The sequence below is a fragment of the Garra rufa genome, chromosome 22 (genome assembly GCF_049309525.1).
Source record: "Garra rufa chromosome 22, GarRuf1.0, whole genome shotgun sequence".
Lineage (NCBI taxonomy): Eukaryota > Metazoa > Chordata > Actinopteri > Cypriniformes > Cyprinidae > Garra > Garra rufa.
Window position 1 is genome coordinate 11,646,894 of NC_133382.1, and position 14,276 is coordinate 11,661,169.

Sequence of the window (14,276 nt, forward strand, 5' to 3'; positions counted from 1 at the left end):
CATTATGAGATAACAAACTGTAACACCAGATCACCAATCATTATAATACCTACTAATAAAATGAAACCCCTTTTTAAACTGAGTATGCTTCCTCTTTATTGGATACATTTCTGTTGAAAGTAGTGGGGACCAAATAGTCCTTGACAAAAAGTGCTGGCAACATGTCCCCATTGTCCCCACTGTAATTGACGCCTATGAAAGTAACATCCTGGTACATTAAATATTTACAAGAGAGGGCCTGTGTTGGTCTTTTTGCCAGTAGTTTCATTAGATAAGGCAGGGGAGTGTGTGCAAAAAGTGTCTTACAATGTGCTTGTGGTTAGTGTCATTAGTCTTTAGACAAGCTAGCGTGTTAGCAACAAGCAGGATGATAAGTACGTCATACATAGGGACAGGAGGATGTAAACAACATGAAAGTGGGATGTGATATTTTATGACACTTGGAGCTTTAGATGTTAACTTAAGTCCATTTGAGGGCAGAGTTTGGTTTGTTTGGTCAGATAATTCACCCAATATGAAAATTCTGTAATTTGCTTGTTTATCCCCTTGTCAGTCCAACCCTGTATGACTTACTTTCTCCTGTGCTTCACAAAAAGAGATTGCTGGGAAAAATAACAGCTTCAATTACTCTTTATTTTCATTGTATGGGAAAATCCAGTGGATTTAAATTATGAGGCTGTTGAACTAGTTTTTAACAGTTCTGTCTACTTTGTTGGATTTTTGACAGTCGTGTACAGACCAACCAAAATATTTCCTAGTTTCACATAGCCAGACATTTGACTACTGGCATGAAGTTTGGTCCACTTTGCAAAACATTCTGGCCAAGAGCGATCCATTTAGATGGAAAGCAACTGCCTAAACAAGATGTCATGGCCAACATGTGTCATTTAAAAGCAAGAAATCTGCCACAAATATGTCTGTTTGTAACCAGCTTTGGAAATGGTTGTGTACTTTGCACTCTGAATTTCTGCTCATCTAAACGTAATAACTACTGATTTTACAACTATGACTACAGTTTTATTTCTGAATATCTAATTAGGTTTGATGAAAACAACCCAACAACTGGCAAACTGTGGCAAATCCAGTGATTTAGCTGTTTCTTGAACATGCTTGTTGTTGCAGCTCAGTACCTCGTAAACACGATTTTGTTTCCAAGCGGACTCTAACTGCGCACCAGAAGTAACATTAGGCCTTAACCTGCCAATCAGATTCATTGGAGCTTGTAGTTTCTGTCATTTTTGTGTTTTTTTCTCAATATTTACATGAGACAGTGCACTCTGTTGGTCTCTCAGGTTTCTAATGCCATCACAGACGGGCTGTCACACTGATTGACAAGAATGCATTTCAGTTTGGCATCTGTCAGAATGGACTGATTAAGAGTGTTATACTGTCTTCTCTTCCAGGGTTTGGAGGGTTTGTCCATTCTAGGAAGAGTGCAATAAAGTGGGCAGGGCATCTTTTGGGCACCATTCTGATTTCAGACTGTCCATGATCCATGATACTGATACTTTATTTGTCCACTTGGCACCAGCATGTTAGCTAAGATACCGAAAATGTTTTTCTTGGGAGGGTCACATCTCTGGCTGTGAGAAGTAGAAATGGTGCTTATGGATGTTGATTGGGTTGGCTAATGTTACTCCCAAAATAGGCCTGGGCAGAGGCCTGGGGTAAAAACCATACAACATGATATTAACAAGGGTATTTAGAAACACCTGCTGGGATCATACCAGGTAATTCACTTCCTGTTTCACATTATTTTCCCCCATACGCTGACATGCAGTATCACAAATTGTATTACAGCCTTAAGGACGGCATAAACCAGTAACATATTTGAGCTAGGAAGTAAAAAAATTACAATGATGACTGTATTATGATGTTTTTCATGCACAGATGGAATCTGCATATTGTTTTCATCCTGATTTCTGTGTGGGCCTGAGTGAATCTATTGTAGCAGCAACATTTTAGGCTGTCTGTTTCCACTGTTTAAATTCCAGCAGTATGAATGTCTCTTAAGGCAGGCATGGGGCTCTTTAAGAGCTTATTTTGACCATTGTGTGGAAGACACTTTACAATCTGTGAAAAGGGGCTCATTTACAATGTGTTAAATCTGGAACATAACATCCCAGACTTCCTTTACGTCTGTGGTTTCCATTACAGTCAGTGCACTAGTCAAAGTGATCAGACAAAACTACACATTAAAGCCAATATACAACAATTAGTCCATGTGAGGTGACAGTAACTTCAAGGGAATGATAGCTTTGGTTTCTTTGCAAGCACCAGTATTTTCACCACAAAAGCCTGTTCGGTAATTTACTGTAGATGTTTCTTTAACGAAGTTTATGTTTTAAGCCTAAAACATTGCCAGGACATTGCCCTGGTATTCTTGTATTTAGAAATTATAGCAGGCTATTCCATTCTTTTGATAATGTCATGTCTTTCACATGGAAAAATATGGCAACAAGACTGTTCAAACCACATTTTTTTTACACAATCTGATGTATTTTTAAGTGAAACAATTTTAATCAAGGGGGTGGGGGTTAAGACATTTTGACATCAGCTGAAAAAGAAAGTCATTTATGAGCCACAGGAAAATAGCATTTTATCTTTGGTAGACAGTTTATTTAAAGTGACTTACATTGCATTCAAGGTACACATTTTTATCAGTTCATGCATTCACTGTGAATCATACTTATGACCATGACATTGCCAAAGCAATGCTCTACTCTGAGCTGCAGACATCTTTTTAAAAATAATCATAATGTGCACAGATGAACATCTACATGTATACAAATTAAATAGAGTCAGCTTAGATTTCATGTAATTTCGCCACCAAGTTATTTACCAAATGCATCTGCAAAAAGAAAAATGACTTTCAAACGCGTTTTCTGAACACTGCCTTTGTCTGCTATTGGTCAGCCAAACAGACAGATGCCAACTCATGCCATTAGCTGAGCCAATGTTTATGTCTAGTCAAGATGCTCATAAATTGCATTTTCCATAATATCAACTGAAATGTTATTGCTTACAGCAAGAAGTATAAACATTCATCAGTGTCAATCAGCATCAGTGTCAATTCATACTTTCCTCAGATTTACATGAAGCAACCTGAAAATCAGTCAAATTATGTAATTCAGTTGTGAAATAATGTATTTTCTGTTCAGTGCAACAGCTTGCTTTTGTGGTTTGTGTGCGCGAAAGCGAGAAAGCTTGGGTTCCAAATAATTATAAAGTTGCCTGAAAGTGTTCTAAAACAGTTTACCAAAGAATATTACTGAACATTACCACTACTGAAATACTGTTTACAAGCAGCACCCACAACATGAAGCTCTGCTATAGCTAGAGTTCAGCTTTCTGTATTTTTTTTATTTTATTTATTGTAATGCCAGTTTTTTAGGGAAAAAAAATATAATAATAATAAAAAAAATGTAATAGTAAATTAATCTATCACGACCAAACCCCTCTCTTTAAGATACACCAGGACTTAAAACTCAGTAAATGTAAAACATTATAATATTACAGAATTCACATTAATGCACATACATAGCCTAATGCAAATTAAAATATAAATAAGCTACTCATGTAGAAACATTAACCAACATTTAATCCACATTAATAAATGCCCTAATGCATACAGTCAAACCAAAATTATTCAGACACCAGATATAATTTTGATATTATTTTTAAAAGTGGGTGCAGGACACTATTAATTTATGTAAGTGAGGATAGCTAAATAAAGTAAACTGTGTCATATTATACCCAAAAATTCTTTATACAGTGGACTACCAATACAATTTGGGTCCAACAACGATTCAGACACTTTGACCTGACCGTGTTTTGCTTAAGTGTTTTTTTTTTTTTTTTTTTTTGCTAATGCGACCTTTTTACAGGACAGACTGAACAAAATTAAGCACTGCTTGGTAATTAGTTGACCTAAATTTAATTGTTTACTTATCTAACAGGTGACAGCTATTCAATCTAATTCATTACATATCTTTCTACCAAAGTTATTTGACATTATCAAGATGAATTTGTTCTGACAGAGTTTAAGTCTGGTATTTTATTACTATAGCGAAGAAGTGATAATGTGAGAAATATGTTAAAGGTGTCTGAATCAATTTTTAGTTTGACTGTATATCATATAACGTCTGTTGATATAATTATTGAAAGTCACACTATGTTGCTTTATCAGAAGCACAGGCAGTGATACAGACTGTCAAAGATGGAGATGATAGAGTTAACGGGACTTTGAGGAAACGGGGCGGGTTCATTTACTCGTGTTGGGTTTCACACACACACATACACACACACTGCACACATGACTCCCCAATGGCCGCTGCCTCATACGGGGTTCTTTCTCAACTTTTGCTAAAACACATCTGAAGGCTCCTAATGACGCGCTTATTGCTCTTTTCTTGAGCGGACGGGAACTTTACTGCAGCATCGTTCTGATTAAACTGCGCGGCAGGAGTTGAGGCGGTGAGCAGCAGCGGGGGCGGAGTCAACAGGTTCAGGTATTTATTCAAGATCATTTACTCTCTCACCTTCGTTAAACAACTACCGAAGATGACACATGCTAGAGATGTTTTAGTTATAGGGATTAAATATGCAGCATGACACTGCGAGATTAACTTTGCAAGTTGTTTTGCACGAACAGCCCCGATAGTGCTGAATAATATGGGCAGCGTCTCAAATCCTCTTGAACTAAGCCACATACTGTACTTAGACAGCATTTTGAGGCATTGCCTAAATACCGCACATACATGCTGTCAGGGTAGGCAGATTTGTAGGTTTTAACGTCATTGTGTATCATTACTTTGACAATATTTTATTAGCTTGTTTTAATATGCTGATAGCCTTGCTGTTGTTCCCACTGTTTTAAGTTTTGAAGTGAACATTCAGTCACCAATCATTTTACTGAAAGTTGAAATACAAGAGTAAAACATCGTCGTTTTTGACAGATTAGGGAAAATCGCAAATGTTTAGAACCTTAATATTATAATCATAATTCTGGCATAAAAGATGCTCATGGAAACTTATATTTAAATCCATTCTTCCTGCTGAAAAAAACAGCATATGCTGGTTAGGTATGTTTTGATGCTGGTTTTAGCTGGTTAATGCTGGTCCTTTGCTGGTTTATGCTGGTCCTTTGCTGGTAAATGCTGGTCTTTTGCTGGTTTATGCTGGTCAAGGACCAGCATGAACCAGCAAAGGGCCAGCATAAACCAGCTAAAATCAGCATCCCAGCGCCAAAACATACCTAACCAGCATATGCATACTCAAATTTTAAATGCTACTTAGGTAAACTACACACCACAAAAAACAGTAGCATAGTACTGTGATGTTTAAAGATGGTTAAATTAAATTTTCATATTTCATAGAAATGAATGACCATAACCTGAATTACATAGCCTACTTAAAAAAAAAATAATAAATTGGTACTATGGCACAAAGTAAAAAATACTGTAATAGAGGGTTTTTACTTACGTCACAATTTGGTCACTTAAAGGAGTAGTTCACTTTCAGAACAAAATTTTACAGATAATGTACTCACCCCATTGTCTTCCAAGATGTTCATGTCTTTCTTTCTTCAGTCATAAGGGAATTATGTTTTTGAGTAAAACATTTCAGGATTTCTCTATATAATGGACTTCTATGGTGCCCCTGAGTTTGAACTTCCAAAATGCAGCTTCAAAGGGCTCTAAACGATCACAGCCGAGGAAAGAAGGGTCTTATCTAGCAAAACGATGGGTTATTTTCTAAAAAAAAAAGACAATTTATATACTTTTTTTTTTTACCTCAAATGCTCGTCTTGTCTACCTCGGCAAGACAAGTGTTTGAGATTAAAAAGTATATAACTTGTAAATGTTTTTAGAAAATAATTGATTGTTTTGTTAGATAAGACCCTTCTTCCTCAGATGGTTCATTTAGAGCCCTTTGAAGCTTCATTTAAACTGCATTTTGGAAGTTCAAACTCGGGCACCATAGAAGTCCATTATATGGAGAGAAATCCTGAAATGTTTTCCGCAAAAAACAATTTCTTTACGACTGAAGAAAGAAAGACATAAACATCTTGGATGACAAGGGGGTGAGTACATTATCTGTCAATTTTTGTTCTAAAAGTGAACTACTCCTTTAAGCTTGCTGCACACTAGACAATTTTAAGGCTGATTTTAAGCACGGTTTGCACCCCCAAGCGATCGGGGGTGTGGCCTTATTCAAGGCTTGTTGCTAATTATTTTTGGTCCAAAAATCCTCTGTTGTGCGGTGTCATTACGAATATTTACCTACTACCAATGAAGACGGAGCATCTTAGAACTCAAATCATAAAAAAAAATCAAAGCTTTTATACTGGATGCACGGCCATATTGTCGATCCTTGGATGTAAACAACAGCATGGATTGGACAGTTAATGTACTACTGAATATGTTGTTCTGCTAATTTATGCTGTCTAAAACACAGAAACAAATGTATGGAAGCTGCTAAATCATATAGAAAACTTAGTAAGCAGGAAAGGGCGCAATATTTTGAAAAACTAAAGTTAGTAAGATACGAGCAGGATTAATTAAGATAACTGACTGGAAATGATAAGAACAAACACAAATGTTGTTCAGATTCTTGCCCTGGAAATCCTGGTTCATTTTGGCCAACCACAAACGGCCTTTGTTCCTCAGACAGTTTTTACACTCTTCTTCTTGATTTGCTATAACATTTGGCAGTCTATAGTATTCTAAATGTTTTTTTTCCCCGATCCGACCAACTAGTACAGCCCAAAACATGACAATAATTGATCATTTTCAGCAGCAATAATCAGCTGAATTTGCGAGGTTTATTCGATTCAGTGGCATTGTTTATGTTCAGTGCCGCCAAAATGGCCGATTGATGACGGGTGGTGAAAACACTATAGGCTACCATGTTTTTAAGGAAAATTAAAAAATTACAGAATCTTTTTGTTATTTACTTTTCTTTTAATAGTTTTACTAATTGATTGATTGGTGACAGTAAGCTTGGCACATGCCCTTCAATATTCAGATTAGTGGTTGATCACTGTAGGTTTCTCCAGTCCAATCTCATGAGGTGGTGATTCAGTATGTATTTGTACAATGTGATTTGTATTGAAATGTGGGATTTTTAGGAGGGAAAAAAGAGTAAGCATGAAGGTCCACGCCTAACCGCAACCCTAAACTTAACTGTCAGTAAGGAGTAAGCTGATCATGTGAAAACACACAAATAAGAAATTGATACAAATTTGCCACCAATTCACATTACAAATAACCATGACATTGTGTTGAGTTTGTTATTGATTGATTCTTAAGCATTTACATCTGGCCCTACTAAACATTTGGTTACATCTTTGATGATGACAAGTGTAATTGGTGAATTCCCGGTGAACAACTGCAATCCTCTAATTTTGAAGGACTGCCAATCAGAGAAGTTGCTGTTACTATGGCAAAATAATAATAATTGTAAAAATCTGATTCATCTTTAGGCTGAATGATTGCCTTTGTCACTTAGAACTCTTTACCAAAAATGTATCCTGAATCAAGGCTACTGAGAAAGCAACAGCTTAGATATCTCACAACAATGTCATTTTAAAGAATGATAATACAAACTCAGCAATACTGGCAAGATGAAAGTAGAACTTTGTTTTTTTATGAACGTAGATGGCACAATATACTGTAAACTGCTTATTGTTGCAAAGGGTCTGCATATAATTATATATACCCAAATCCAATTTTGTACTGTCAGGGGTTTATTTATTATATTTATCCCCTTAGTCTAAATGTTATTCTGTAGAGTTTTAGGGGAGATAACTAATGCAAACTCTGTTAGCTTGCAGGTAATTAAATCAAGGTCATTGTACAATACACTCTTCTAACATGCAGTGCCCTGTTCACTGTTGTCAAGTATGTGTGTGAGTTCAGACCTATCGTATTTACCTCGTTTCAAATAACTCTTGTGTGTGCTGGTTGTTTTGGCCATGATTTCAATCTTAAACAGCTGTTATGTATTGTGTGTGTTGATACACAACACCAATGCAAACAATGTCCAGTACAACACAGATGTAACGGGAAACACGCCCCTGCGTTGTAATAATGGCTATAATATTTCACTGTTTGTGTTTCGTTGTTTGACGTTCCAAAATGACGCACAATCAGCTCTTTCTTCATCTCCTGATGAGCTGAGACCACTTGTTCTTAGACCTCTCTAACCGATGAGTAAGGCCAGTGTCAGCATGGGAAGGAAAAAGCATTCTGGCATTAAGAACATGATAGTGACTCAACATCTCCTGGCAAATGATATTTAATTATGTCAATTGCTCTGTTTTCGAAAATGTTATTTCAGTTGTTTTTGCGTGGTGCATGGACCAGATTGTTTTGCAAATTAAATCAGACGTGTATCCGGTATGCTTGGCTGTAATATAACAGAGCTTCTTTCTTTTTTTTGTAGAGTATAGAGTATAACTGCTTCAGTTTAGACCTGATTAACCTTATTATAGCTCTTAGAATGGAGTTATTATATCACATAGAAATATTGTTCAAAGAAGCTTTTCTTTTCTCTTGGACCTTGCATTATATTACATTACATTATGTTAAGTATGTTTGTGGAAAGCTGTCTTTAGCTGTAACAGAACTATCAACATTTACAGCTAGCTACCTAAATAATAAAACATCTGTTTTAATGACACTGATATTTGAACTGTACTATTCTGAAGTTTTACTGCAGTGATGCAAGAACACATGCTAGGTTATGCAACCGGACTGCGCACATGCAACTTGCCAAACATTTTTCTGGAGTTTCTGGAGACACTGCTGACATTTCAAATCATTGCCCAGTTTTCTATATGTGGCCCAACCTGTCCACTTCTGTCTCAGCCAATGGCTGGACTACCTGTTTGTCTGAACAAAAGCAAATGGACCTGTGTGAAACCAGTTGCTGTTTTTGCTATTTTCTTTGGTGTCACTAATGCCACAGAAATGTGTTTATTTATTTGATACCAAATACAGCAAAAACAGTAATATTGTGAAATATTTTTACAATATGTTTTCGATTTGAAAATATTATAAAACACAATTTATTCCAGTGTTGGCAAAGCTGAATTTTCAGCATCATTACTCCAGTCTTCCTTGATGTTCAGTGTCACCTTTCAGAAATCATTTCAGTATGCAAATTTGCTGTTCCAGGAAACATTTATTTTTAGTATCAATATTGTGGTATCAAACAGTTGTTTGCTTTTTTTTAGGATTCTTTGATTAATAGAAAGTTAAAAATAACAGCATTTAGCTGAAATAGAAAGCATTTGTAACATTATATGCCTTTTCTGTCACTTTTGAACAATTTAATGCAACCTTGCTGAATAAAAGTATTCATTTCTTCCATTTCTTTCTTAAGTCTACATGTTTTAACAATACAAGCAATCAAGAGGTTGATGTGTTAGTACTACATTATATATATAATATATAATATATATAATTAAGTTTATATTTTGTGATAAAAGTTTGTGTTCAAGCGCTATAAGACATTTAAGCACATATGAAAAAGACATTACATATTATTTAGCAAGCCTGTAACCTCCTAAATCAATGATAAAAAGCATATTACTGTTATAGTGCCAGCTGTGGTACGATTTCCGTCAAACTTTGCATGCTTGTTTAGAATTACCTGTCATATGCGCACACTGGGTTTTGTGAAGTTTTTGTTCAGGCTTTATAGGCTTTTGGGTATATTTGGACAGGCCCCTTTTCCAAACAACCCCCTTTCATGAAAAACCTAGGACTTTTTCTAGGTTTTTTACGTTTTCTCAATCATTTAACAAATGGTTTAATTGACAGCAGTGGTTCTGAAGGCAAAATCATTCAGAAAGAGGAGGTCTATCATATGATATGAATAACGTGCAATATACAATTGTTTACTCCCTTGAAAAATGCGATAACACCCCTCAGTGGCCGATTTCTTTCAAATTTCTCACAGACCTTTATGGCCATGAGTCAAACAGGCCCACCGAGTTTCGTTCTGATCAACCTCTGTTAAGCTTGTCTAATAGGTGCTCAAAGTTCATCAGGCTATGGTGGCCTTGTTTTTTGAGATACGCAGATGTCCTTATAGATGCTTATGGCACTTTGGACCAAGATTTTGATGTGGATAGGACAAACGTTTGCATAGTTATGGCCGTTGTTTGTATGTATGTTTTTTTCCCTTTTATAGCACCACCAAATGGCAAAGCTCTGCGACTTTTTTTATGTGACCTCAGATTCAGCTCTTACATACGCATTGTGAGTTTGGAGAAGATATCTCATTCCTTTTAAAAGTTATAGCTGTTTTAGTGAAGACAGCCCTCCCGCTTTCGAATGTTTTGGCATCCCTTTGCGAAGGTTTTTTTTGATCATGATTGATATTCACTCTCTAAAGAATCATCCTGCACTGTTTTGGTTCCGATCAAGCAAAAAAACTAGGACCAGTTTGCAAAAGTAGGTTCAAAAATTCAAAATACCCGAAAATTTCAGATGAATCTGAAGCACAAATCTTTTGTCCGGCGCGAGCCAATGTTTCCGATTGAATCCCTAATTAGACAGGTGAAATTTGCTATATAGTATAATATCATTTTACATGATTGTAGGTACTGTATGTATGTAAATAAAGTTAAATATAATATGCAACTTTATATGTAGAGCTGTTTACATTTTTGTGACGTTATAATGCTTACATGATGATAAAGCAATGATACTGTAAGCTGCTTGTGTTTTTCAGCAATCTATTGTATGTATACTGTATACAGTATGCAGATTTTGTGTATGCAAGAGTGTATACCACAAGGAATACTGTATCCAATGCAGTATGGTCGGTTTGACGAACATGCAAACAATGTGGAATGCACAGATATTTTGCAAGATGGGCATTCAAATTGTGTGGTAAAAGCTGGTAATGCTATGGTGATTTTACTGCCTGAAGCCATGATGCTGCATCCAGTGCCTCTAGAGAGCATGTGAGTGTGGGAAAAGGTGGAGAGACAGAGGGAAAGCAGGAATGGTAGCAATAACTGGGAACCTAAACCTAACCTAAACCCTTATGATGCCTGGAGTGAACGAAGGCATAGACAGCTCTATGCAGGGTTCTCTGGAAATACTAAGGTTCTTTACCTTCACACACACAGTGAAATGGTTAAGTCTTGACTCCACGTATTTTAAAACACTATCGTTTTTATCTTACTGCTTCCTTTGATGGTATTAGATAATCTCCACGTGTCAGACGAGACGAATCCCTGTGCTCATGAGAGCAAGAAAGAAAGAGAGTTGGCGAAAGATAAAGAATAGGTAGATGTTGAGAAAGAGAGAGAGAACAGTTAGGTCAGTAAAGTAGGAGAACACTTTCACACTAAAAAATGACTGGGTTTTTTTTTTTCGTTTCCTGAATGAATTTAAATAATTCAGATTTTGCTTTTAAGTATTACATGAAATCCTTAAGTTCACAAACAAGTACATTGTGAATTTTTTTATTAACACTTTTAAGTATTACATGAAATATGTATTATATGATGATAAAGCTGGTGTATTGTGCATTAGACGACTCCTCATATGGATTTTTAATCATAGGTGTTTCCCACAGATATTTTATTGGACCTACAGGAAAAGTGACTCTGGAAAACGTTCAAAACTTATATAATAGGGTGGAGCAAAAAATGCATGGAAATGGGAAAAACCAAAGTTTAAGTAATACTTTTCGACTTTTAGAAAAAGCACTGGAGATGTGGACTATATCACTGGGTTGGTTACTTAATCATACAGTAAGGAAAGTTCTGTGTGGAACATCATGTGCATTAAAAAAGTATATTGAGTCTACTTTGATTCATGTTGACCTGAACATCAAACCATAATGTCTAAGATTGTCCCCAATGCATGCTCCCATACACCCTCACTGACCAAATTGTGGGCCTCAAGAGCGAGTTTGATTCGTTAGGCAAGAATGTGAGCAGCATTCGGCAACCACTGTATTCTTGTTCAGTAGGAAAAAAATACACTAAAATTATCACCAATATCAGTGCAGTAAAACACTCAAACATTATGGTAACATCATACACACTGTAATTAACTAGCAGACCGTAAACTGCAGACAAGCTCTCAGGTTACATTACGATGTAATTACATGTCACACAGCCCTAGGCACTCTACTATAAAAAGAAAGCCAAGCCTGTCCTTTCCCTAATTGAACCTGATAACATTTTCAGAGAAAAGAGGCCTTATTGTGATCAGCAGAATTCCCCTCTCCCTCCCTTTGCTGCCAGTATCAGTTTCCTCAGCGCTATCTCCAGAGCTTAGACCCTCACCAGATACACATGGAGCTGAGAGTGCCAAGGAAAACCCAGGCCCTAAAACCCATCTGCCCTGCTGTGCCTTAGCGTCTCTCTCTCTCTCTCTCTCTCTCTCTCTCTCTCTCTCTCTCTCTCTCTCTCTCTCTCTCTCTCTCTCTCTCTCTCTCTCTCTCTCTCTCTCTCTCTTTCTCGCTTGCTGTCTTTCGGTCTAATATTATCCCATCAGCCTGTGAGAGCTTGCCCTGACATAATCTCAGCAGGCCTGTCAGCTCTATAATCTGGCTATAAGTAATGATTGGTGGTGTATTTATGTTCCCCAGGCAGTTGTTAGTGGTTGATGGTGGGTAGGAGCAAATAGTCTCACATACCCAGACTTTTGACTATTAGCATAAAGTCTGGTCCACTTCACAGCTTATTCTAGCCTATAAACTACCTTATTAAACAGAAAGCAACAGTCTGGCAGCCATGTGAAGTGGCCAGTGAGAGTCAGGTTTGTGTTTGCTTATTGTTTAAGTTTAAGTTGAGTGAGTGCTACTAAAAGGTTAATCTATTGTTTGATAATAAAGTGCCACCTTTACTAAAACCTAAACCTATAGTGTTATAAAAAGCAATCATAAAGTAGATAAAACACTTTTGCTGTAGCAACCATGCCATGTTAGTGTGGTTCTGCTAATTTTTGAGCTCTTTTCACAAATGCACTGCAGTACCAGGTGAGCTTCTGAGCAAGTTTACTACATTGTAAAAGTCATACATATGGACCTGGTTATGTAATGGAAACATTGAAATGTATTTGTTTACAAATTATGCAAACATTATTAAATAGTTTGAGGTCACAAAATAGTGTTATGCAATAAATTGCACTAATCAATAATCTGTCACTGGAATCATAATTTGTTTGAAAATGAATGGAAGTTGCAAAGAATTATATAGGTTACCAGTCAAAGGTTTTTGAACAGTAAGACTTTTAATGTTTAATGTCTCTTCTGCTCACCAAGCCTGCATTTATTTGATCCAAAGTACAGCAAAAACAGTAAAATCAGTTGAAATATTTTTACTATTTAAAATAATGGTTTCTATTTAAATATATATTAAAATGTAATTTATTCCTGTAATTTCAAAGCTGAATTTTTAGCATCGTTACTCCAGTCACATGATCCTTCAGAAATCATTCTAATATTCTAATTTTCTAGAATAATAAAGTATTATAATAAAAAACATTTATTAATATTATTATTATGTTAAAAACAGCTGAGTAAATTTTTTTCAGGTTTCTTTGATGAATAGAAAGTTCAGAAGAACAGCATTTATCTGAAAGTCATTTGTAACATTATAAATCATCACTTTTGATGAATTTAAAGCATCCTTGTTAAATAAAAGTATTAATTTCTATATATTAGAAAATTAGAATAATTTCTGAAAGATCATGTGACACTGAAGACTAGAGTAATGATGCTGATAATTTAGCTTTGATCACAGAAATAAATTGCATTTTAAAATATATTCAGTAAATAGTAAATATTTAAAAATTTTATGGTTTTGCTGTACTTTGGTTAAAGTAAATGCAGACTTGGTGAGCAATTTTAGGGTAAAAACCCTAAAAATCCATTGACTGGTAGTGTATGTTTTTGGTATTTGACAAAAATGTAGTGTGAGGTTATTTCAATGAGCTGCTGAACTTTTAAAGATTTCATAAATACAGTATTTGATAACCCTAATGTTAACAAGGAAATATTTTTTTAAATGACCATCCTTCAGCCTGGACATAGTAGACATCAGTAGCCAGTTTAATGTCCCACACATTTTGTTCCATGTCTGAAGGATCAATGTTTCAGGTCTTAAGATCACCCCACACTCCAAATCATCTTTTGTGCTGTCTCTCTCTGTTTCCCTCTGTTTTCTTTTTTTCCATCGCACTGCTCCATTTTTTGTTTTTCTACGTCTTTCTCTCTTCTTTAGCTCCTTTCCTGTCTCG

General features: G+C 35.9%; 1 protein-coding gene across 2 annotated transcripts in view; it reads left to right on the forward strand.

Moving 5' to 3' along the window:
• The first annotated feature begins 4,320 nt into the window (after positions 1-4,320).
• Positions 4,321-14,276, forward strand: part of raraa (retinoic acid receptor, alpha a) — a 202,946-nt gene continuing 192,990 nt past the window's right edge. For both annotated transcript variants that reach the window (XM_073828113.1, XM_073828114.1), the window contains exon 1: positions 4,321-4,511. The gene's annotated coding sequence lies outside the window, so the exon portion shown is untranslated. The remainder of the gene's footprint in view (positions 4,512-14,276) is intronic.